Genomic DNA, 26,592 nt, shown 5'->3' with positions numbered 1-26,592 from the left:
TCTCCTCATTGGCTCTGTGAGAGCTAGCCCAAACATCATCAGACTGACACCAGTATTTCTATAAAACACCCGTTTATTTACAGTTTTGCACACACACGGTGCCCCACACCAATCACCCTTACTCGGGCCTTTCAATGTCCGTGGGCCACCTTTCTTCCCTCTGTCACTGGAGCTTCACCCTCTTCCAGCTCCCAACTCTTGCTCCTTGACTGTAGGAAGGCGGCCCCCTTTATGGTCAATCGGCAGTGCTCCAGGTGCTCGCTGACGTTCTTCCGGCGGCACTAACTGGTGTGGCAGAAGTGCTGCATGAGCACCCAGAAGCACTCCAGCATTGCTGGAAGGTCCTTCCTCCACATTCCCAGGTGTGGCAGAAGTGTCGATCTCCCAGGCTTTATGAGGCTCGGGCCGCCCCCTGGTAATAGCCTGGTGAGCCTCCCTGCTACTTCCCCATGGTCCCCTTGCTATCCAGGGTGGTTGCCCCCTCGTGGCCCGGGGGACATATAGATCTCCTTCCAGGCATCCTGGCTGGGTCTGCCCCCCAGCCTCCTGCCACAGCTCCTAGTCTGATCTAAAATCTAAAACGTTTTGCTTAACATTGATGGTACGTCCTTCCCCTCAGGTGAAGAGTTTGGGGGGTATCTTTGACAGCACTCTGTCTTTTGAATCTCATATCAATAATGTTACACGGTCATCTTTTTTTCATCTCTGTAGCATTGCACACCTGTGACCCTCGCTCACACTAAATAGCACCTCTGTTCTTACTCATGCATTGATTAATGTAATTCTGTTCTATTTGGTATCCCGCATAAGCTTCTCCTTAAACCCCAACTTGTTCAGAATTCAGCTGCCCATATTATAACTCTTCCATGCAACACATTATCCCATCTCTTAAACAGCCTCATTGGCTTCCTGTAAAGCTTCACATTGATTTTAAAATTCTACTTGATTACCATGGGTTCCAGGACATTAAGTCATAGTGCTCCTTGTCTTTGGAACTCGCTGCTACAAAACATTCGGGACACAGATTCCCTACCCATTTTCAAATCCCATTTTAAGACTTATCTATTTAGATTAGATAGATAGATAGATAGATAGATACTTTATTAATCTCAATGGGAAATTCACATTATCCAGCAGCAGTATACTGATACAATAAATAATATTAAATTAAAGATTGATAGTAATAATAATAAGATAGATAGATAGATAGATACTTTATTAATCCCAGGGGGAAATTCACATAATAATAATGCAGGTGAAAAACAGACAATAACTTTGTATAATGTTAAATGTTAACTTTTACCATTCCCCGGGGTGGAATTGAAGAGTCGCATAGTTTGGGGGAGGAACAATCTCCTCAGTCTGTCAGTGGAGCAGGACAGTGACAGCAGTCTGTCACTGAAGCTGCTCTTCTGTCTGGAGATGATACTATTTAGTGGGTGCAGTGGATTCTCCATAATTGATAGGAGCCTGCTGAGCGCCCTTTGCTCTGCCACAGATGTTAAACTGTCCAGCTCCATGCCAACAATAGAGCCTGTCTTCCTCACCAATTTGTCCAGGCTTGCGGCGTCTTTCTTCTTAATGCTGCCTCCCTAGCACACCACCGCGTAGAAGAGGGCGCTCGCCACAACTGCCTGATAGATAGATAGATGCTGCAGATGTTCTATCTATCTATCTATCTATCTATCTAATTGCAGATGTTGAAGGACGCCAGTCTTCTAAGGAAGTATAGCCAGCTCTGTCCTTTCTTGCACAGAGCATCAGTATTGGCAGTCCATTCTAATTTATCATCCAGCTGCACTCCCAGATATTTATAGGTCTGCACCATCTGTACACAGTCACCTCTGATGATCACAGGGTACATGAGGAGTCTGGGCCTCCTAAAATCCACCACCAGCTCCTTGGTTTTGCTGGTGTTCAGTTGTAGGTGGTTTGAGTCGCACCATTTAACTAAGTCATTGATTAGGTCCCTATACTCCTCCTCCAGCCCATTCCTGATGCAGCCCACGATAGCAGTGTCATCAGCAAACTTTTGCACGTGGCAGGACTCCGAGTTGTATTGGAAGTCCGATGTATATAGGCTGAACAGGACCGGAGAAAGTACAGTCCCTTGTGGTGCTCCTGTGTTGCTAACCACAATGTCAGACGTGCAGTTCCCAAGACGCACATACTGAGGTCTGTCTTTAAGATAGTCCACGATCCATGCCAGTAGGTATGAATCTACTCCCATCTCTTTCAGCTTACACTACATGACCTTAGGCTGTATTCTTATTCCTGTATTTTCAGTTCCATGGTGTATATGTATATGTCTACATGCATGTTTGTTTTTGGTTGATTTTATGATTTTATTATCTGTATGGTGTCCCTGGGTATTTAGAAAGGTGCCATAAATTAAAATGTATTATTATTATTGTTATTCTTGGGTAAGTACTTACAAGCCCTGCACGCCTGGATTTGGACAGTTTATCCCATTCTTCCTGTCAGATCCTCTCAAATTCCGTTAGATTGGATGGGAAAGCTGTATGAACTGCCTGTAAACTGCCATCTTTAGGTTTCCTGACAGATGTTCAATTGTGTTGAAGTCTGGGCTTTGGAGGGGCCACTCAAGGACAGTCAGAGACTTGTCTCGAAGGCACTCCAGCATTGCCTTGGCTGGATGCTTGGAGTCATTATTATGCTGAAAGGTGAAACATCTCTTCAGTCTGAGTTTGGGTGAATTCTGGAGCAGGTTTCCTTCAATTATGTCTCTGTATTTGTGTGTATTCGTTTTTTCCTCAGTTCTGACCAGTCCCACTGTTCCTGCCATTGAGAAGCACTCCCATAGCGTGATGCGTCATCTGTCATGATTCACCATAGAGATTGTATTAGATAGGTGATGAGAAATGCCTGTTCTTTGCCAGACACAGTGCTTCAAGTTCATCCCAAAGAGTTCAATATTTCTCTTATTAGAGAGTTGAAGCAGACTGTCCTTTGTCTTTTACTCAAGAGTGGCATATGTCTTGTCACTCCACCATAAGTACCTGAGTGATGGATTGTTGCTGAGATGGTTGTCCTTCTGACAGGTTCTTCTGCTTCAGCAGAGGACCTTTAAAGCTTTTTTTAGAATAACCATTGGGTTCTTGTTCACCTCCCTGACTAAACCTCTTCTTACTTGGTTACTCAGTTTAACTGGATGGCCAACTCTTGGAAGAGTACTGGTGGTTCTAAACTTCTTCAATTTCACAATTATTGAGGCCAATATGCTCATAGGAATGCTCAAAGCTTTAATAATGGGTTTATCCCCTTGCCCTGATCTATGCTTTACCACAAATTAATCATGAATGTCTACACAGAGTTCCTTAACTTCATGGCTTGGTTTTTGTCCTGACATGCAGTGTCAATTGTGGGAACTTTAATACACAAGTGTGTGCCCAATCAATTCAATGTGCCACATTTGGACTCCAATTAAGTTCTAGACACAAGGAGAATTAAAGCAAACAGGATACATCTGACCACAATTTGGAGTGTCATAGTCAGTATATTTTTAGTAAATTTGAAAACGTTTCTGAAAACATCTATGGAGAGACCTGACAATAGCAGCTTACAGACGCTTCCCATCCAATCTAATGGAGCATGAGAGGATTTGCCAGGAAGAACAGCATAAACTGCCCACATATAGATATGCAATGCTCGGAAAGACTTAACCCAAGGAGACTCAAAACTGTAATTACTGCCAAAAGAGGCTTCCACAATGTACCGAATTAAGGGTCTACGTACTTAAATGAAGGAGAGGTTTCAGTTTCTGATTTTTAATAAACCTGGAAACCTTTCTGAAATTAGTTTTTCACTTTGTCATTTTGGGTTGTTCAGTGTAGATTGAAGGGCAAAAATGGTAAATATGCCCATTAAAATTAAATCTATAATACAGGAAAATGTGCAGAAAGACAAGGGGATCTGAATACTTTCTGAATCCACTGTATATCCACAGTATATACTGTATATAAATCTTTGTTTTGTTTCATAACCTTTATTTATTCTCTATTTTTGTTTCATTTCATTACTAGTTGTCTTTCTTGGTGGGGAAAGTGAGGAGAATCCGGTTTGGCATTGGTTCAATCCAATGTCATTTTCTCAGATTCTTGCTCTGACTGGCCAGTGTGGCATCTCTTTCTATTTTTTTTTCTTTTCACTGAGTTATTACCATGGAAGATTTTCATATCAGCTTGTACCTGCTGCACCTGTACGCGCACACATTTATTTGAGTAATTATAATGTCATGTTGCCACTCTACAAACTTCCAGTAGATAAATAAAATCTCGAAAATGAAGCTGGATTGACTGAGAGCACACAAACACTGAAATTCAGTTAAGTTTCATTAAAGCCTGGGGTTGCAGGATTTGAAAAGGCAGATTGCATTAGGTTGCATGTCACTTAACACACCCTGTGCACAAAAACCTGCTGCTGCAGCATTGCTTCATAAACGTCTCAGACCGTCCTTTTAAAGAGACTCTTGAGGCCGAGTGTAGCTTCACTGCTCCAACCTGAAAGGGTTCACAACCAAAAGAGCAAATGGATATAAAACTCCAATTTTTAGACAATCGCAGCTTGCTGACTCTGGAAGAGTTTCACATATGTACCCACAAGCTGTGGAAAAAACTTTACCTTGGGGGCACCTCTTTATTCTCTGAGCACACCGTCAAGTACTAACTGCTCTGCTGATGTTCAAAGCAGTAGGCTGTGCAGGAATGCTAATTTCCAGATGGTCAGCATAGTCAATCTGCTTCTTGTGCAAAGTTATATACCAAGAAGAGAAAAACTAAATGCCATTGTAGCTTTTCTTTGTCAAAGACACAAAATAGAAAAAGAAGCTCGAAATAACCACTGTAATAAGGAGAAAATGAAAGGGAGATGATGAAGTGTTGGCGACCAGCTTGTACCACATTTAATGCAGCAACGTATGCAAAGCTAAAAAATTCCAAACAAAACGGAATTGCAGATGTTGCTTAAACGGTGTTTGCATCTTCCTAGGCTTTCCTTTGTTGGACTTTCAGGGCGCGGTGTTCTCTTGAATGAACTTTCAACACTTTTGCTCTTTACATAGCCCTTGGGGTGGAAGAGGCAGGACGTCCTGAGCCGATCCAGACATGGCAACTGTAAGGCTTTGCCTTCATCGTCTATGCTGTGGGTGAAAAAGGAGAAGCAGTTAGAGACAGTGTTTCTCCATGACTCCAGTTTGTGAGTCCTTACCTCCGAATTAGTGTTTGGATGCAACGCTGCTAATTTTTACTTAACTTCTATGTCATTAGAGTTTACTGACATATTATTGATGGATTCAACAGCTGAAGGTTTTGTGGTGCTGTGGTATAGTGGGTCCGTGGCTCCGAAAGAATGGCCGTTTTTTTTTTAATAATCCATTGGCCATGAAAGTCTCTGTGGATACACTCGTGCAGCTGCAGGAAGTTGGTGAGATAGTTGGGATGAGTCACACCTGCACATGAGCGTGCAATCTTTCTCAATTACTTCATCGGCTTCCTGCGGTGTATGATTGAGACGCTGCACCCATGGAGCCGTACAAGTTTGGAGGAAAGCTGTACAGGAATGGTAGAAAGAAAAAGAACAGAGAAAGAGAAATGCATGTAGAGTGAGAGTGCAGCAATGGGGCAAAAAGACAGAGAGAACGAGCCAGCCAGCTAGAGAGAGAGAAGGCAGAGAGGTTAGGGGCCTTACGACAGAGTGAGGGATCGGCGCTCTAGGGACAGATCACACCCACTGATTGTGCTGAGCAGTGGGTGCAATCGAGGTGGTGTCCTCTCCGGATATCTGAGGGACAACTACGTAAGCGAGAAGGGTGACGAGAGGACAACTGACTCCGAGCGGTCTGGCAGACACTGACAGAGGCAACCAAGACAGGGGTCGGGATTGAGAACCCAAGCTGAATGAGCAATGGGTGAGCTGGAAGACGTGGAAGGAGTTGGGCTTGGCTTATTTGACCCAGTGACTGGTGGTTTTTATTCTCATTTTTAGACTTGTTTTAATCACTTGGATTTTTTTTTTACTGTTTTTATGGATTATTTATGGAACTATGGAGTACTGCACTTTCATTTTGGACTCAAACTGTTTTTGATTTTTCTTTTGTTTTGTTTAATAAAAGCACTTTTTCACTTTGCACCATCCCGTTGCTTAGAGTGTTTTGTCCCCACCTACCAGGTCATCTGGTTACGTTACGATGGTGGCAGGTTCAAGAGGCTCCAAAAACTGAAAGAGGGGGCATAGAGCCAGACCTTCTCAGTCACAGGTGCCTCATGGACCAAGCATCCAAGGTTTGAATCCTGTATCTAAATGTTATCTGTGTGGAGTTTGTGTGTTACTCTCAGATCCCCCACACATTGACGCACCCAGTGCCAATCCCGACACCAACACCCAAATTTTGCCATGCAAGTTGGAGGGACCTGGATAAAGTAAAAAAATCTAAATTTGAGTGCTCAATGGGAAGGTTGAAATTTGAAAATATACCCTTTGAGCAGAATTTAAGTGTCAGAGATTACACTCCTCTTTCTATATCCAGACATTGTACTGAAGGAAGTTAGGTTATTGGTGTAAAGTACAAGTTAAGGGAGGCTATCCTTACGTTATAAAACACACCAGTAAGACCTAATCTGGAGTACTGTGTGCAGCTTTGGTTTCCACATTATAAAGAGGATGGAAGATAAGCCATAGAAGAGTGACAAGGCTGATTCCAGAACAGTGGGGAACGATCTTTTTTTTTTTTTTTGTTCTTTATTTCGTCTTATACGATTTCTCGTATTAGAAATTTGTTAGTGTTCGCATACCCCTTGGGGTCAGAGCGCAGGGTCAGCCATTGTACAGCGCCCCTGGAGCAATTACAGGTTAAGGGTCTTGCTCAAGGGCCCAGCAGAGTAGGATCTCTTTTGGCAGTGACGGGGATTTGAACCGGCAACCTTCTGGATACCAGCGCAAGTGCTGATATAATTAACGTATAAAAAATTATGAAAGGAATAAGTACAGTGGATCCCAACTGTTACTTCCAAATGAGTTCTTCATCAGGAACACAGGGATAGTGATGGAAACTTTTTCAGGGTAAATTTTGCATCAACAATGTAAAGCTTTTCTAAACAAAGAGGCAAATGAAACAAGTTATCACATGAGTTGGTAGACAGTAGTTCACGGATGTCAAACTGCAGTCTTGGAGGGCCGCAGTGGCTGCAAGTTTTCATTCTAACCATCTTCTTCATTAGTGACCAGTTTTTTCTGCTAATTAACTTCTTTTGTTTTAATTAACTTGACTCAGGCCCTTTAGTTGTCTCTTTTTCCTTAATTAGCAGCCAAAGTAATGAGAAACAAAAGAAGCTGCCACACGACCATCACACAATATCTGAAAATAATGAAAAGTGATGGTCTTGGTAGGGTTGATCTCTCAGGTCACCAAAACATCTTGATGGTGTTCTTAGAAAAAACAGAAAATCAACAATTTTGGAAATGTCTACTGTAGCAAAATGAGAGCAGAAACAAGCCATGGAATGAAATAACGGGTTTAATTAACAGCAAGAATCAACTTCTCATTGAGTTGTAGTTTGAAGCCCCAATTTAGCTGATCATCTGTTGGCTAGTTTCACGTCTTATTTCTGTTTGGCTGTCATTTAATGAGGAAAAGAATCAATTCAGAGGACTGAATCCTTAAACACAGGGCTATTAAAATGAAGGGAAAAGGAGTTAATTAGCAGTGAAAACTGGTCACTGATTAGGAAAAGGGTTAGAATGAAAACCAACAACCACTGCGGCCCTCCATTCCTGGAGTTTGATACCCCTGCTGTAGTCCTTTGAGTGTACTATCAAAACCACTATAGAAAGGGCGAAGTGAATAAAAAATGTGAAACGCTCCATCGTTCATAGCAGTCAACTTAGTTGCTGAATGCACCTGAATGTTACGTAATGCATACATTGTCCAGCTTGCTTATGTTTTGTACACATTTGCACCACTGACCAAGAGCAGTCAGAAGATTGAGAAGTTTTTGTCGCTTCACGGACCAGACTTTACATACACAAAAAAGTATATGTTTATAATTCAATATAAATGGTAATCTAAACAAAAAGGGAAATTCCTAATGACCTTTAAGCAGTTATTGTAATTTGCTTCTTTGTTATAAATTCATTTAGGGAAGTATCCATTTTAAAAGTGTTCATTTATTTTTTATTTTATTTTATTTTTACTCAGTTTGGTGACATTTTCATACATTACTCTAGATATGTTTTTTGAATTAGTTGACATTTCACATGGGCATTTCTGGGGCATAGGTTGACCTTTTTACATTCCTTTCCATTTTTCTCCTTATTTCTGTAAAATAAAAGTAATCTAATTTGTCTGGCTCCACAAAGGGAAACACAGTTGGAATTGTTGTGTAAAAGGCTATTTTGCTGTTCATACATATTATTGTCACCTGCTTTGAGACATATTGAAAGAAACAGGTCCCCTGTTTTAAACTTTTATTTACTTATTTCTTAAATTGCTTAACCATATGTGTACATCCAAAAGCAGCAAGTTATTTTTATTTTTTGAGAGGATATCAACACAGACCTGTTTGCTTACCACTGACACCCGTACCTTGGTATTAGATTATTGCTACCGCTCAGATAGTACAATATAATATAATATTGCCAAACCCACTTGCACCAGTTTAAGTTTGAGGGCAGGCAATGCTTTTACCAGTAGTACCCATGCACGGTGGGAAGAGAAATGAACCATCGAAAGGGTGCTGGTACACCATGCATCACACTTACACATAGAGACAATTTAGAATGAGACGTTATCCTATCATGCTCATCTTTGAGATGCCGGAGGAAACCTTGTGGTGTTATTTTGCTATTTTTAATGTTGTAGCAGGGGGAATGATGAGGAAAGGTGACTCCAAGAACAGCAAACCCTGTTTAATTCCAACAAAAATCGCTCATCTGTCGTACATAGAGACTCGTATACCAGATGGATCAGAAGGGGCAGGTCTTCTTTGGCTCTGTTGCCCTCAAGGGGAAATTTCTTGAGGCTGTGAATGCAAAAAGAAACAAGACTGTTAGCCACAGTGTCCCCTTTATTCCTGGGGTGGTACCACATACCTTAGGTGTGCCCGGAAGAAGAAACTCTTGGGAGAAAGTGTAACGATGTACAATTTTATCCTATTCATTATTATTTTTATGGTAAGAACTCAATTTTTGTGATTCATTAAGGAAAATATTGTCCTGCCTTTGTGCAAATAATTTGTTTGCTATTTAGAGAAGTGTGAGGTCCATTAAACCTCTGTGTTACTTTTCGGGTATTGTAGTAGTTATTCAGACATCAAAATGGACTCAGAGATGACACTACGTTCTTAAACTGGAAACCACCAAATATTGTATCTATCTATCTATCTATCTATTGTGAAGCAAGTTCAATGTTTTATTGGATTTTCTAATTTTTATTGTTGGTTTATTAAATATTTATCTGATTTGATCGCCTTTGTTACTTCCTGTATTATCGTAAGCTGGGTAAGACTTACTGAATTCGTTACTAGGTTTGTCTGCTCATGCACTTTAAGATTAACACACACACTTTGAGATCCTGTTATACAATTGCATATGAGTGATATATAGTCATATGAAAAAGTTTGGGAACCCCTCTCAGCCTGCATAATAATTTACTCCACTTTCAACAAAAAAGGTAACAGTGGTATGTCTTTCATTTCCTAGGAACATCTGAGTACTGGGGTGTTTTCAGAACAGATTTTTAGTGAAGCAGTATTTAGTTGTATGAAATTAAATCAAATGTGAAAAACTGGCTGTGCAATAACTTGGGTCCTCTTGTAATTTTGCTGATTTGAATACATGTAACTGCTCAATGCTGATTACTTGCAACACCAAATTGGTTAGATTAGCTCAATAAGCCTTGAACTTCATAGACAGGTGTGTCCAATCATGAGATATAAAGGGATTTAAGGTGGTCAATTGCAAGTTGTGCTTCCCTTTAACTCTCCTCTGAAGAGGGACAGCATGGGATCCTCAAAGCAACTCTCAAAAGATCTGAAAACAAAGATTGTTCAGTCTCATGGTTTAGGGGAAGGCTACACAAAGCTATCTCAGAGGTTTCAACTGTAAGGAATGGAATCAGGAAATGGAAGGCCACAGGCACAGTTGCTGTTAAACCCAGCAGGTAGGGAATTCATTACTGCTGTAATTCCTGGTGAAAACGGGAACGGCCAAGCTCGCATATATAGCGTGTAAAAGTGTAAAAATCGAACAAGAAATAACAGAGTTATATTTGAAAATAATTAAGTGGCACAGTTTTTTGGTCCACGGTGTAATGTGTTGCCGATTAATTCAGTCAACAACAGACCAGCAGCAGTCAATCTCCCAACTGACTGAGCACAGCAGACTGGGAGGAGTCTGCACTCTGCAGCACACGAATGCTGGGATGGAGCAGAGTTCATTGACATCTGTGCTGTTGACAGCTTTGAACAGCAACTTGAAATTGCAATGCGTCAGTCTGTTGCATCCGCATTATCTGTGCTAAGAAACTTGCCATCACAGAATGATGACAAGAAACTGGATGCATCAGTAAAAGCTGAAACGGCGGTGTTTCAGAGCAACGGCGAGCGCGGGCATTATTTAGAACAAGTGTATCGGTATCTGATGACTGTGCCGCCTACTACAGTGGAGGCAGAGCGTGCTTTCTTAGCGGCTGGCGTACTCTGCATGAAGGTGCGCTCTCGCCTGGACGACCGCACGCTCGACACGTTGTGCTTTCTACGCTCTTATTACCGCAACTAACTAGATACATGTACTTATATGACAGCATGAACTTCTTGTAGTTAAGGTTAGTCTTTTATTGGTGTCAACATATTATAGTAGTTTTATTAAAAATAAGTGTCGCTCGTTCTAAAACCATTTACAGTACATGTGAGATGCCCGTACACTGTGTCATTCCCGGGAGCCCGGGATTCCCGGGAATGACATGCAGGATTCCCAAATTCCCGGGAATGGATAAACCCGTCCGGGAATGGATTCCCTACCAGCAAGTCCCAAATTCCCGGGAATGGATAAACCCGTCCGGGAATGGATTCCCTACCAGCAGGTCTGGCAGGCCAAGAAAAATACATGAGCAGCATATGCGCAGGATTGTGAGAATGGTTACAGACAACCCACAGATCATCTCCAAAGACCTGCAAGAACATCTTGCTGCAGATGGTGTATCTGTACATCGTTCTACAATTCAGAGCAATTTGCACAAAGAACATCTGTATGGCAGCGTGATGAGAAAGAAGCCCTTTCTGCACTCTCGCCACAAACAGAGTGGCTTGTTGTATGCAAATGCTCGTTTAGACAAGCCAGATTCATTTTGGAACAAAGTGCTTTGGACTGATGAGACAAAAAGTGAGGTATTTGGTCAGAACAAAAAGTACTTTGCTTGGCGGAAGAAGAACACCACATTCCAAGATAAACACCTGCTACCTACTGTCAAATTTGGTGGAGGTTGCATCATGCTGTGGGACTGTGTGACTAGTTCAGGGATTGGGTCCCTTGTTAAAGTCGAGGGTCGGATGAATTCAACCCAATATCAACAAATTCTTCAGGATAATGTTCAAGCATCAGTCACAATGTTGAAGTTACGCAGGGGTTGGACATTCCAACAAGACAATGACCCAAAACACAGTTCAAAATCTACAAAGGCATTCATGCAGAGGGAGAAGTACAATGTTCTGGAATGGCCATCACAGTCCCCTGACTTGAATATCATCGAAAATCTATGGGATGATTTGAAGCAGGCTGTCCATGCTCGACAGCCATCAAATTGAACTGAACTGGAAAGATTTTGTATGGAAGAATGGTCAGAAATACCTCCATCCAGAATCCAGACACACATCAAAGGCTATAGGAGGCATCTAGAGGCTGTTAGATTTACAAAAGGAGGCTCAACTAAGTATTGATGTCATACCTCTGTTGGGGTGCCCAAATATATGCACCTGTCTAATTTTGTTATGATGCATATTTTCTGTTAATCCAATAAACATAATGTCACTGCTGAAATACTACTGTTTCCATAAGGAATGTCATATATTAAAAGGAAATTGCTACAGCCAATGATAAACAAAAATCCAAAGAATTAAGAGGGGTTCCCAAACTTTTTCATATGACTGTACATAAGATCTCTTCCACAGAAGTATGTAAGAGTGATGCCTCCAGCCTGTCGCTTCTCAGTACAGTAATCCCTCTTCCATCGCGGGGGTTGTGTTCCAGAGCCACCCGCGAAATAAGAAAATCCGTGAAGTAGAAACCATATGTTTATATGGTTATTTTTATATTGTCATGCTTGGGTCACAGATTTGCGCAGAAACACAGGAGGTTGTAGAGAGACAGGAACGTTATTCAAACACTGCAAACAAACATTTGTCTCTTTTTCAAAAGTTTAAACTGTGCTCCATGACAAGACAGAGATGACAGTTCTGTCTCACAATTAAAAGAATGCAAACATATCTTCATCTTCAAAGGAAACAGAGAGGAAAGCAAACAAATCAATAGGCCTGTTTGTTTTTAAGTATGCGAAGCACCGCCGGTACAAAGCTGTTGAAGGCGGCAGCTCACACCCCCTCCGTCAGGAGCAGAGAGAGACAGAGAGAGACAGAGAAAAACAAAATGAAAAATCAATACGTGCCCTTTGAGCTTTTAAGTATGCGAAGCACCGTGCAGCATGTCGCTTCACGAACCAGCTGCACACAGAAGGTAGCAACGTGAAGATAATCTTTCAGCATTTTTAGACGAGCGTCCGTATCGTCTAGGTGTGCGAACAGCCCCCCTGCTCACACCCCCTACGTCAGGATCACAGATAGTCAGCGCAAGAGAGAGAGAAAGAAAAGTAAGCTGGGTAGCTTCTCAGCCATCTGCCAATAGCGTCCCTTGTATGAAATCAACTGGGCAAACCAACTGAGGAAGCATGTACCAGAAATTAAAAGACCCATTGTCCTCAGAAATCCGCGAACCAGCAAAAAATCTGCGATATATATTTAAATATGCTTACATATAAAATCCGCGATAGAGTGAAGCCGCGAAAGGCGAAGCGCGATATAGCGAGGGATCACTGTACTCCAAATAGGGACTCACCAACACCAGCAAATGTACAGGTGACCCTGAGACACACAAAGGCTCAACACCCTTTTGGTTATATGCCACTTACCAACCAACGGTGTCTCGCGAGTACACAATTGTTATTCATTTGAGTTGTGAGCTCTTAACCTTGATAACCAAGTGGACATGAAAGCAGCAATCTTCCACACCGAGTGCCCTGCTATTTACTTCAATCATTCAAGATAGAAAGATAAAGTATAGCAGTCTAAAAGTGACATAGTTGTTATAAAAGTCTGTTTAAAACCAATAGACGAAAAATATAAGGGAACATAAAATAGATATAGTCTTAGAAAAGGTTATTGAAATCAGCATTGTCAAGGGTGGATGTTTTTGTGGCTGGTTTTTAAATTTAGCAATCCTGTGATGCAAGTGTTATGTTCACCGACGTTCAGATGAAACAATCTCTCTTTGTCTCTCTATGACATGTTTTGGTCCTGTGTCGTTCCACTCGTTTCTTCAAAGTGGCCATTATTTATGTTGAAATTCCATATGGGGCTCAGGATCCAATGAATGACCCTACTCAAAGTCTTTGATCCTTTACGCACCATCGCACTATCTTCCACTCCCAAGTTATAAACTAACAGAACAACTTTTGATTCAGTGGCAATCAGCACTTTTTCCAGTTATAAAAAAAGTTATAAAACAGATGCATTAAAATTATAAACTATGGGTGCAATACAGGAAGAATGTATAAGAGAAAATACCTTATTGTTAAATTGCCTTGTCTTGGTTCATTTAAGCAAAATGAAATTTTAATATAAGCAGTCTGTAGTTTCAAAATATGATGATTTTATACTCCAGGACACTTCCCTTACTAAAAAGGGAGATGAGGAAGTTTTTGGACCCATGAGACTCAATGAGCTTTGATGATCTAACAGCTTCATTTCTTTGCCTCTTTAGGTAGAAGTGGATGCATCTGGCATTGGTGTGGGGGCTGTATGGTCACATCAGTTATCTGAAACGGACAGCTGTGCTAATTTCATGAAAAATATTTTCTGTTTAACCCAGCAGTTTGTGCCGTAGTTCACAGCTTGGGATGAAGGTTTTGTAGTGTTATTTGGTATTTCATACATATTATTAAATTCAGGTCATGTTTTTTATGGTAGAAATTTGTTTGTTTGTTTTTTTCTATTTTTTTAACTTGAATTGGCAAAGTTTATATTCATTTAAGTCTTATTTGTATTATTTAAATGATGCTTCAAGTAGCGTCTGTCTTGATTGCGTTAATAACATCAAGGCATATGCTGCTATAAATACTTTATCATTTGCACCACTCGCTCGCTATCCGTTGGTTGATACATCTGATGACTCGCTGAAGAACCTTAGTGATAATTAGTTCCAATTCAAGTAGGCAATGGTGTCAGTGTTTCTCGCTCTTCGACTTTGATTTTTTCTTTGCCCTTTGGTTTTGGTAGCCTGATCTCTTTGTCTCTTCTGTTCTGACCTTTGCCTCTTCTTGACTACATTTCTGTTTTTTGTTTTTCATCTCCTGGCACCTTTACTCTCAATTTTGTAATAACAATTTGGAGTACCTGACAAAAAAAAAAATCATAAATATATGAGATGAAAGTGCATACTACACAAACATGCGATGACCGGGTGTGATATTCTTACTCAAGGTACTGAATCCATGCAGTCGCAGCGCTATCCACTGTGTCCGCTTAGGATAAAAGACAGGCTTATGTGAACATTTTCTTTCAGATTAAAACTTCAGGAAACCGTTGCCACTTAACACAGGCTTTCGCTGCATCCAGAAAATCCATCCATCCATTATCCAACCCGCTGAATCCGAACACAGGGTCACGGGGGGTCTGCTGGAGCCAATCCCAGCCAACACAGGGCACAAGGCAGGAACCAATCCCGGGCAGGGTGCCAACCCACCGCAGGACACACACAAACACACCCACACACACTAGGGCCAATTTAGAATCACCAATCCACCTAACCTGCATGTCTTTGGACTGTGGGAGGAAACCGGAGCGCCCGGAGGAAACCCACGCAGACACGGGGAGAACATGCAAACTCCACGCAGGGAGGACCCGGGAAGCGAACCCAGGTCCCCAGCGAGACAGCAGCGCTACCCACTGTGCCACGGTGCCACCCATCCAGAAAATACAACATGAAATTCTATTACACAATTAGGAAGCCATGCAGCAATTGTATGCAGTAACCCCGCTGAGTTCTCTGGCCTCTGGCTCATCTCAGATGGACTGAAAGACAGTGGGGACTTGTGCTGTGATCACATGAGTCCACATTTTAGCTTGTTTTTTTGGGAAAAATGGATGTTGAGTTCTCCGAGCCAAAGATGAAGAAGACTGTTATCAGTGAAAGGTGTGAAAGCCAGCATCTGTGATGGTAATGAGGGGTGCATCAGTGCCCACGGCATGGGTAACGTGCATATGTGTGAAGGTACCATTGATGTGAAGGCATATATTAGGACTTTAGAGAGGCATTTGCTGCCATCAAGACTTTCCCTGGGAAGTCCATGCTCATTTCAGCAGGACTGTGTAGCAGACAGAAATGTGCTACAATAGAGTGGCTTTATAGATACAGTTTCTCTGTGGTGGACTGGCCTGCTGTGATGAGAGAGGTTTTAAAATAAAGTGGAGCTGGTAAAAGCAGAGAGGAGCCAGTGTAGTAGTAAATAGGCCTCATGGATGAACGTGTGGCCAGCGCTTGTGAGGGCTGAAGAGGGTCACTCCAGCTTTAAGTTACAGGAGTTACCTGGTGCTCAAAGGGAGCTTCCAGCCGCATGAAACCAAGAAGTGGTGACGTGAGTTGAAGGAACGAGGTTCGGTGCGGTGCCCTGCTGGGGGGTACTAAAGGTTGGATGAGTCTTTTGGGACAATGTCTTTTCTGGCTGCAGGATACCAGTCAGTTTTTAGAGGAAAGTGCTGTGTCTCATTTGTTTTTAGATGATTTCTGGTTTTTGGGACCTTTAACCTCATTTGAAAGGATTATTTATTGTGTACTGGGTTTTAACCTCCACTGATCACTTGATTTTATGTTTGTTTATTTATTAAAGAGGCACTGCAATTATTGACACTTTGGGGATGTGAACCCCTGACAATGATTGAATAATGCACTGAAGCACTTTTACACCTAATCTCTTGCTGACAGTGTGTGTGTCCTCATTTACCCGGCTCATCCTCATTCTATGACTATCAATGGTTCCTGGTTCAAACTGCCAGCAATCCAGATCTGCCACCTATTGAATATGTATGGCATATCATGACGTGTAGGATCAGACAATGGTGACCATGGACTTGTTTCAAGCAAGAATAAGCAAAAATTTTACTTGTAAAACTGCAACATACAGACAGATGTTGGATTTTATATATATAGAGATAAATAAACAAACAAACAGAGAAATAAATAAAAGAACCTAAACTAGAAAAGAAACATAAGTGTCTTATAAGGTTTAGCAATTTGCTGGTAATGCATTATAGTTGTGGATTTGTGCCCAAACTTTGAGCCTGTACTCAATAAGGGCGCTATACAAAAAATAAATTGAATCAAACTGCACAAAGTGAATGGATTGGTACAGAAATAGGAAAAACACTAAAAGCAGTCTGCTTAAAAATGGTAATATTCTGTGAAAGTTAATTCAGTATAAATTACAATATAATGCATGAATACCAAAGAAGAAGTAATACTTTATAAGCAGATCAGAGGCGACAGGTTGTGAACGGTTGGGTATCTCTGTGGAAGTCACCATTTAATTGCATGGTGGCGAAGCTGACATAAAAATGAGAATAATAAAGCTGTGCTCTCTAGTGTTTATTTTCTCTAGTCTTTATTTTTTTAAAGCTTCTCAGGTTACACAGGTGTACCAGTTCCAAGTTATGGTTGATACTGACCACTTCTTGAGGTAACTTTGCAGCTATAAGGCCTAGAAGTCAGAACAGGACGGCCAGGCAGTAAGCCAGAGATGGTTTTAGACGAGCTTGGCAATTCCGTATTCCTCTTTACCAGTGTTACCTTCAAATTGATCCCTGGGACTCTTACTAGATTCTCTTATGTATGATGATAGATAAATTACTCAGTTAGCTTTATGAGATATGGGGGAGGATGTGTTTTATTAAGTGTAACAGCACTGTTAAGAAATAACGATATTTAAAAATTAGTGTAAATCATTCAATGAACTGGAAATTAAAAGATCAAATATGAAAGGTAGGAGTGTAAGATTTTATAGTCTCTCACTGAAAGCACCTCCCTAAAGACCCCTGATGCTTAAATGTCTCATTTTACCTCTAGCAAGCGGCCAGCATACAACACAAACAAAATGGTGCTTCTACTGTGTGAGCCTTTTGGATGGAGTGTCGAGCGCTGATCACTCGTGTAAACACCCTGGGGTGCCTTATTCTTGGCATGGCCGACAAGCCTTCTGCTCACTGAGCTGCAGTTCTGCATAAGAATACAGCATTTCTTCTAGAAGCCTCTGAAAAAAGGCTGTTTTTGTATTGGTGCCGGAGCCAGTTAAGCTGTGATTTTGCGCCTGAGGAAAAAAGAGGCTCTCGAGAAATGTCACCCGCAAAGAAAAGAGAGATTTAAGCCAATGCAATCCGCTGCTTTTATTATACTTCGTCATTTAGACAGAAAGAGAATAGAGATCATTCTACCCTTCATGTATCCATTCCTGAAGAACTCCAAAGTTCTCCAACATCCGAAAAAATACTGCAAGTGTCTCTCTGAGGGGCGGCACGGTGGCACAGTGGGTAGCGCTGCTGCCTTGCAGTTGGGAGACCTGGGGACCTGGGTTCGCTTCCCGTGGAGTTTGCATGTTCTCCCCGTGTCTGCGTGGGTTTCCTCCGGGCGCTCTGGTTTCCTCCCACAGTCCAAAGACATGCAGGTTAGGTGGATTGGTGATTCTAAATTGGCCCTAGTGTGTGCTTGGTGTGTGGGTGTGTTTGTGTGTGTCCTGCGGTGGGTTGGCACCCTGCCCAGGATTGGTTCCTGCCTTGTGCCCTGTGTTGGCTGGGATTGGCTCCAGCAGACCCCCGTGACCCTGTGTTCGGATTCAGCGGGTTAGACAATGGATGGATGGATGGAGTGTCTCTCTGAGTGTTGGTGTGTGCATAAGTGCATGGTGGATTGACTGGCATTCCATCCAGGGCTGGTTCTGACATCTCACCCAGAGATGATGAAAAACGATGCACTAAATAGAAATCAGGTAAACTGCTGTTCTGAAAATTAGGCTTTACCTTGGGGATACATTTTCAAAACTCTACATCAATTGGCAAACAAACTTCCCATCGCTGGACAGCACACAGAAGCAGGTGGCATCAACAAAGCCACGGAAATCACAGCTACAAATAGCACTGCATGCATATTTTATTTGATTAAGAGATTACTACAGTAATGGATAACTGGTGTTCCACCTAATGGTATACAGTATAAGACAGACGTCAGGCCATATGAAAAAGTCAGATTGACTCTTTATTACCGTTGATGACTTTGGTGGCCTTACCACTATCAACAGGCATCCTTATTCTTGATATGTGGTCCCCTCCTGCTATCTATAGACCGGTAACCCTGGGTAGTGGGTCCTATAATTCAGGAGTACAGGGACACTTGGGTCAGCCAGAGGGCATTCTAGCTGGATAACCACAGGAGCAGTAGAGGACAGTAGAGGAGAGGTCTGCCAATTACTCGACTGGTAAACATAAGAGAGAACAGAGTGAAGAGCGGAAAGGAAGGAGACTAAGTAGCAAGGTGTTGTTTGGAAGGCATGTATGTTGCCACCCTGCCTAGAAGAAAGGGTACCTGTGAGGGTAGGACTTTGTAGTGGCAGTGCTACATGGAAGGTGGAGGCTTAGTGACAGATAGAGACAGGGAAAAAAAAGCACAACTGACATCACCAGGAACAGCTCAGGAAGGAGGTCTCTCCTATTTCCCCTTGTTAAAAAGAGTCTGCTTCTGAGGTCTTTACAAATGAGACATCACAGGATAGTGGCTGACCACCAACTGTTACCACAGTGCATATGTGTGAAATTCAGATGCAATTCCATGAAAAAAAAAAAGTACTTAGCGTAGTCAGCAGGATTTGCACTGTAGATCCATGGAGTGTAGAGGAGGTGCTGCTGAGAAGTTAGAAGGTGAGTGAGAGAGAAAGCTGAGCTGATGCCACCTAATATTGCTTAATTTACAGTTCCCATTGTAAAACAACAACAACAACAAAATTTATTTATATAGCACAGTTTCATACAAAAAAGTAGCTCAAAGAAGCTTGCTTCTGAAGGCTTTGCAAACTAGATATTGCAGCATGTGTGGCCCACCACCAGTGGTTACCACAGTGCAAATGTGTCAAATGGAATGGATTCTGGTGCAGTTCCATTTGTTACTGGTATGCTGCTTCCCCCAGTCTGCCCATTATTTTTTCTCCCGTACTGGGAAAATGAATGCAAACCCTCCTGGCTAGGTTGAGCCTTCATTCCTGCTATTAATCCGTTATGACCTCTCAGCCGGGTAAGACCTCACTTGCAGAGGCATAGCTAGGGTTTTCAGCACCCGGGGACAACTCAAGATTTTGCGCCCCCTCCTGTTTGCCTGTTTGTAACATCAATTTGGCACCCCCTGGATGCTGCACCCGGGGACAGATGTCCCCCCTTGCTCCCCTCTACCTACGCCACTGCTCACTCGCCAATCCCGGTTCAGTTTCCAGTGCATCCACAACAGAATTCACAATTGATAGGTAAATAGATAGAAAGCACTGTAATAAAGGAAAAGGCATTATAAAACGGGTTTTTAACAGGTTGTCCCCAGATGTGTATTCTCATTTGAGAATCACGTCTAGCCCCACGGGACTAGCCCACCATGAGACAAGATGACAGTAGCACCCCTACTTTGCTCAAAATTGTAACTCAGGAGAATATTTTGTAATTATTCTGCAGAATAATTAGTAGGCAAAATAGATAGATAGATAGATAGATAGATAGATAGATAGATAGATAGATAGATAGATAGATAGATAGATAGATAGATAGATAGATAGATAGATAGATAGATAGATAGATAGATAGATAGATAGATAGATAGATGTGAGGGATGGCTGGCCGAATATTCTGGTCCACACCTCCAGGCCGCTAGATGGAGTCCTCCCAGCAGCATGGAAGGTCACCAAATTCCAGCAGGGCATTATGGAGGGTGTAGTTTTTATAAACAACCCTTCTGGATACCACGGGGGCCACCAGTAGCCACTGTAAGGAGGCTTACAGGGTGCTACGTGCCCTATAACCCGGAAGTGCGTCATAATCACATGACCGGAAGGAACGACATGCTTCCGGGTTGAAGAAAAGGACTTTTAATCTGACCCGAAAGTGATAATAAATCATGGACTGTAGGATTGGAACCACTTCCGGGTCAGGGAATATAAAAGGACTGTGGGAAAGCCCAGACGCTGAGCTGAGTTGAGAGGCAGGGTGGCTAAGCGTCTGGGAGTGGAGGATTGAGTATTGTTTATTGTATTGATTATTGTTTATTAGAGTAGTGTGGAGTAGTGGTGCTTTGTGCACATTTATTTTTATAATAAACCATTATTTGGACTTTTATCTGGTGTCTGACGTATAGTCTGAGGGTTCAAGGGGTCACGGGGACCCTTTAATCTGTCACATAGGCTAGATAGATAGATAGATTAGATAGATAGATAGATAGATAGATAGATAGATAGATAGATAGATAGATAGATAGATAGATAGATAGATAGATAGATAGATAGATAGATAGATAGATAGATAGTGTATTATGTAGGGGCTGGGTGAATGGCATGAAGACACAGTTTGTAGTGCTGCTGTCTTTACAGCTGAAGGTTGCAGAGCAGAGTCCTAACTGTGAATCCCACACAGTCTGTGTGGAATGTGCATGTTCTGTGTGTCTGCTTGGGGTCTTCTTGGAGTACTCCTCTTTTCCACCCACATTCCAAAAACATAGATGGATTATGTTGATCAACAATTTAATGTGTATGGAATATAAAAAATAGGCAGCCCCTGCAGCTCTAAATTGGACTAAACAGGATAAAGAAGGTAACATCATATTATGTTATGTATGCACATAAGTCCAAAACAGAACTGAGTCAGGTAGCTGGTTTTTCGGGTTATGAGCAGCAGGAAGCAGGAAGGGGCGGGTCCAGGATGATGGACACCAGGGACAGCATCATTGATAGAAAGGCTGTTAAATCACCTGGTCTGCAGTGGGAGACAGAGAGAAAGGATCGGAAAACTGTACCAACCCCTGACTTGGTGGGTAGCTACATTCACAAGAGCCCTTAAGCTGCCTCCCATGAGCATGTGTGTGACGATAGATAGATAGATAGATAGATAGATAGATAGATAGATGGATGGATAGATGGATAGATGTGAAAGACACTATATTATAGCTAGATAGATAGATTGTGTAGCTGGCTCAAACTCTCTCAAACAGTTACATGGGAAATGTGCTCCCAGAGACAGCTGGAGCAGCTGTTTGTGCAGGATGTGTGACTCGGTGAACTATCACTGCATTGACTGGCACTTGCTGAAATTCCTAGCTGCAGCTGTCTGACCAGAGGAGGAAGAGTGTGGGTGAATCGCTCTTTCTGTCTCTGCCAGAAAGACCCTGAGCAAACAGCCAGCACCTTGTTTCACAAATTCAGTCCTTATCACAAAAGAGGTTTCTGTCTTTTGCTTTTCTAGCTTTGATTATATTGCTCTGACTTAACTAACTGTGCCATGTTCATAAGGCTGTATTAACCAAACATAAAGAGTGAGGTAGAAGAGAGACAGAAAACAACAGGAACCTACGAGTAAATGGAGAGAGAAACTCTGGCAGAGATAGTGAAATGTAATGAGCAGTTTGAATAAAAACGCAAGACTGCAATTCCCAAGATCAGAGGCAATGGAGCAAATGAGGGAAGATAAAGAAGAAAACCCAGAGCAAAAGATGCAATACAAGTGAAATATGATTAAAAAGGATGATGGAGTTAGGAGTGAGATTGGGCAGGCAATAAAATTAGAGAGCTAAATGAGGTGGAAAGTCAGAGGCCAGCAAAAAGTGAGTTGGCTCTCAGACAGCAAGGCATGTTTATACAGAGGGAAACTGAACAAGTTTAGAGTCCATGAAAAAGCAAAGTGGAATATTAGTGACTGTTGGGATAAGATAAATCATGATGAAAAAAGGCAAGATAAAAGAGGAAACAGGATGACATGCTAGGTGCATGAGGTGAGTTTGAAGAAAAGGAGAAGACGAGGATGAAATAGCAGTTTATACATACAAATGGAACTGAGACGAGATGAAGAGTGGATGGTGAGGAGGGGTAGATGAGTTAAAGAGGCAGAGACACAGGCATGGACATTAATGAGGGCAAGAAGATGAGAGAGGATTGAAGAGGAGAGGGACAATTTAAAGTGAAGTGTGAGGCTTGATGAACACTGGCAGCTATGACAGCTTAGGCGGAGGATTACACAAATGAGATCTGCGATGTGGAGAAGTAGAGAGGAGAAAAGGAGAGACAGTGACTTGAGAATAGGGGCTTAAAGGCTAAGGGTTTGATTTTGAAAGAGATGTGAAAAACTGAACAGAGGTGCTTTCCCTCTATAAATATTTGGGGGGATCTCTCCTGGGTGTAGAGGTACACATCCTATCAAGTGCGCATTTGACTGCTTCCCAAAAGACAAGATCATAATTAACTCAGACAACATCAGAAAGAGATGATGAAAAAATCTCCCTTATTATAAAACTGGGATCTTATTACGGTACCATCATTACCTAAATAGATGTCTTCTGTGACAGGCAAAGATAAATGAGAGCAGCACTGCAGTGCAGCTGCATCACTAAAAGACTCCTATGGGCACAGTAAGTGGTCTAGTCCTGGGGGCTTAGCCGAGGAGCAGCAACTGGGGACCTGGAAAAGGTGTCAGAGGTGTTTTACTGCCATTATTATTATAATGAAAACAGTCCTATTGTGTATAGAAAGTAGAAATAGTATCATTATTCATTAAAATGGACATTGTTTCACAACATGAAATTGCCAATTACTGTATCTACTTAGCTTTTATAGCAGTAATGGTACTGCAGAATAGAAGAGAATACAAGAACAGAACAGGATAGAATCTACCACCATTTCAAATAGTATTATCATTATGTTTTTTGTTAGCTTGTGCCAGTTGATTTAGGCCTTATTGTCTGATAGAACTTCACAAAGTATGTGGGCTGTCTTGAGGAGGGCGATCTTCTGCACCTGGACAGCACTTTACCTGGAAGTCCATCAAGATATTTTTGGAGACCTAATTGAACAATTCCAAGTGCTCCAACTCCAATTGAAATCATACAAGCCTCAATCTAAATCTCGACAACCTTGCATTGGCTGAGATTCTCATCATCTTTAAACTGAAACGTTCACGTCAATTGGAATGGATAAATCGATGAGTAGACATCGCCTCATGCTTCTGTCTTGGAGACTGATGACCAGCTTATTTGATTCCAATGATATGAACAGTGTTCCCAGCCATATCATACATAACGGTGATGTTCTCCGTCTCAACGTCCTTTTCAGGCTGGCGATTGTACCAAAGATGAGACACTGGGAGACCAAGCTCATGAAGCATTGTTCAGTGCGGGTAACTAGCGCTCTGATTGTGTCGATGACTGGTGGCAGGCATTAAACACTGAGCAACAATATGCCTGATGTGGTCTTCATGCTGCTGGCATATCCTGCTCTTTCTATCAGAATCCATCATGAGAATATTCTTCGGATGATAGCGTGTGTTAAGTGCCTGATCCTGAGTCGCCATTAGGAGACTCTCTCTCTGGCCCACTCAGCCCTAAGCCTCACAGCCATACAAAACAATACAATTTATTTTTGTATAGCCCAAAATCACACAAGAAGTGGCGCAATAGGCTTTAACAGGCCCTTCCTCTTGAAAGCCCCCCAGCCTTGACTCAGGGAAAAACTCCCAAAAAAGCCTTGTAGGGAAAAATGGGAGAAACCTTGGGAAAAGCAGTTCAAAGAGAGACCCCTTTCCAGGTAGGTTGGGCATGCAGTGGGTGTCAAAAGAAGGGGGTCAATACAATACAATACAATACACAGAACTGAACAAATCCTCAATGCAGTATAAAAATAAAAATTTTAGAAGTACGGAGCAGAATTTAACAGTAAATGATATCACATAAGAAGATTTGGAAGTATTTAGAGTCCTGGAGACCTCATCCATCAAGCTGCCTCCCCCATTTGGCCATTCCATGGCTGAAACATCGCTGGGCCAGCCAATCCGATGAAAGGACCCCTCCTTCCCATGATTCCTGCAATCCTCCATCAGGGATGACTTTACCTTGGGCAGGCAAAACAACTTGACAGGTGGGCCGTGGCACCAAGTGCCACATTTGAGTCCCTCAGTGAGAAACAGAATAGGTGAGGGTTAGTAACACATTAGAACTATCATGTTAGTTATGTTTTAGTGCTAATGACTAACAACAGAGATGCAGTCTGTATGGTTAATCAGCAGCTCTAGTCAGGATATGCTAAACTGAAGTAGTGAGTCTTCAGCCGGGAGCTGAGACCGAAGGGGCATCTCTTATTGTAGCAGGCAGACCATTCCACAGTTTAGGGGCCCTGTAACTAAAAGCTCGACCTCCCATTGTTATTTTATTAATCCTTGGAATCATAAACAGACCGGCATCTTGAGATCTTAATGTGCGCTCTGGTTTGTAAGTCATGATAAGTTCCGACTAGTAAGCCGGACCTTGGCCATTTAATGCTTTATATGTTAAAAGGAGGATATTGAAATCTGCCCTAAACTTAACTGGGAGCCAGTGTAAGGATTTAAGGATCAGGCCAGTTTCTTGCCAGCAGTGTTGTTCAATATCTGTCAGTAGAACTGACCATGATATGGTTTCAATGAGAGGTTGTTGACTTTTTTTGTCTATTGTTCCCACTGCTGATGGCCCAGAGTCTAGATGTTATTGCCTGGGGACAATTATCAGCGCTTGATTTCTTTGCGGATGTTAACAAGAGAGTACTTATTTTTCTCTTTTTCATATCTCTTTATAAATCTGGTATACTTCTTCGTTCAAAGTTTGGTATATTCACTAAAGCCGATAATCACGCTCTTGTATGCACTCTCCAGCTCAATGAGTCCATGACCTACACTTCTTTGGAGATGTACATTCGGCACAATATTATTATTATTATTATTACATTCATAAATTCTCAAGCTCTTGGGCTGCAGAGGGCCAGAGCCTATCATGTCAGCCAGAAAAAAAAAAACCCTGGATGAGGCATCAGTTCATTGCAGTGCCCACTCACCTTTACCTCCATGCTCACTCCCATTAGAGTCAATTTTGAATTGATAATAATAATTATAATAATAATTATTATTACATTTATATACAGTGCATCCTGAAAGTATTCCCAGCACATCACTTTTTCCACATTTTGTTATGTTACAGCCTTATTCCAAAATGGATTAAATTCATTTTTTTCCTCAGAATTCTACACACAACACTCCATAATGACAACGTGAAAAAAGTTTACTTGAGATTTTTGCAAATTTATTAAAAATAAAAAAATTGAGAAAGCACATGTACATAAGTATTCAAAGTCTTTGCCATGAAGCTCAAAACTGAGCTCAGGTGCATCCTGTTTCCCCTGATCATCCTTGAGATGTTTCTGCAGCTTAATTGGAGTCCACCTGTGGTAAATTCAGTTGACTGGACATGATTTGGAAAGGCACACACCTGTCTATATAAGGTCCCACAGTTGACAGTTCATGTCAGAGCACAAACCAAGCATGAAGTCAAAGGAATTGTCTGTAGACCTCCGAGACAGGATTGTCTCGAGGCACAAATCTGGGGAAGGTTACACTAAAATTTCTGCTCCTTTGAAGGTCCCAATGAGCACAGTGTCCTCCATCATCCGTAAGTGGAAAAAGTTCGAAACCACCAGGTCTCTTCCTATAGCTGGCCGGCCATCTAAACTGAGCGATAGGGGGAGAAGGGCCTTAGTCAGGGAGGTGACCAAGAACCCGATGGTCACTCTGTCAGAGCTCCAGAGGTCCTCTGTGGAGAGAGGAGAACCTTCCAGAAGGACAACCATCTCTGCAGCAATCCACCAATCAGGCCTGTATGGTAGAGTGGCCAGACGGAACCCACTCCTTAGTAAAAGGCACATGGCAGCCCACCTGGAGTTTGCCAAAAGGCACCTGAAGGACTCTCAGACCATGAAAAAGAAAATTCTCTGGTCTGATGAGACAAAGATTGAACTCTTTGGTGTGAATGCCAGGCGTCACGTTTGGAGGAAACCAGGCACCGCTCATCACCAGGCCAATACCATCCCTACAGTGAAGCATGGTGGTGGCAGCATCATGCTGTGGGGATGTTTATCAGCGGCAGGGACTGGGAGACTAGTCAAGATAAAGGGAAAGATGACTGCAGCAATGTACAGAGACATCCTGGATGAAAACCTGCTCCAGAGCGCTC

Source organism: Erpetoichthys calabaricus, chromosome 12 (genome assembly GCF_900747795.2).
Source record: "Erpetoichthys calabaricus chromosome 12, fErpCal1.3, whole genome shotgun sequence".
NCBI classification, from domain to species: Eukaryota; Metazoa; Chordata; class Cladistia; order Polypteriformes; family Polypteridae; genus Erpetoichthys; species Erpetoichthys calabaricus.
The sequence above is the reverse complement of the archived record's forward strand: the minus strand, read 5'-3'. Positions refer to the sequence as shown.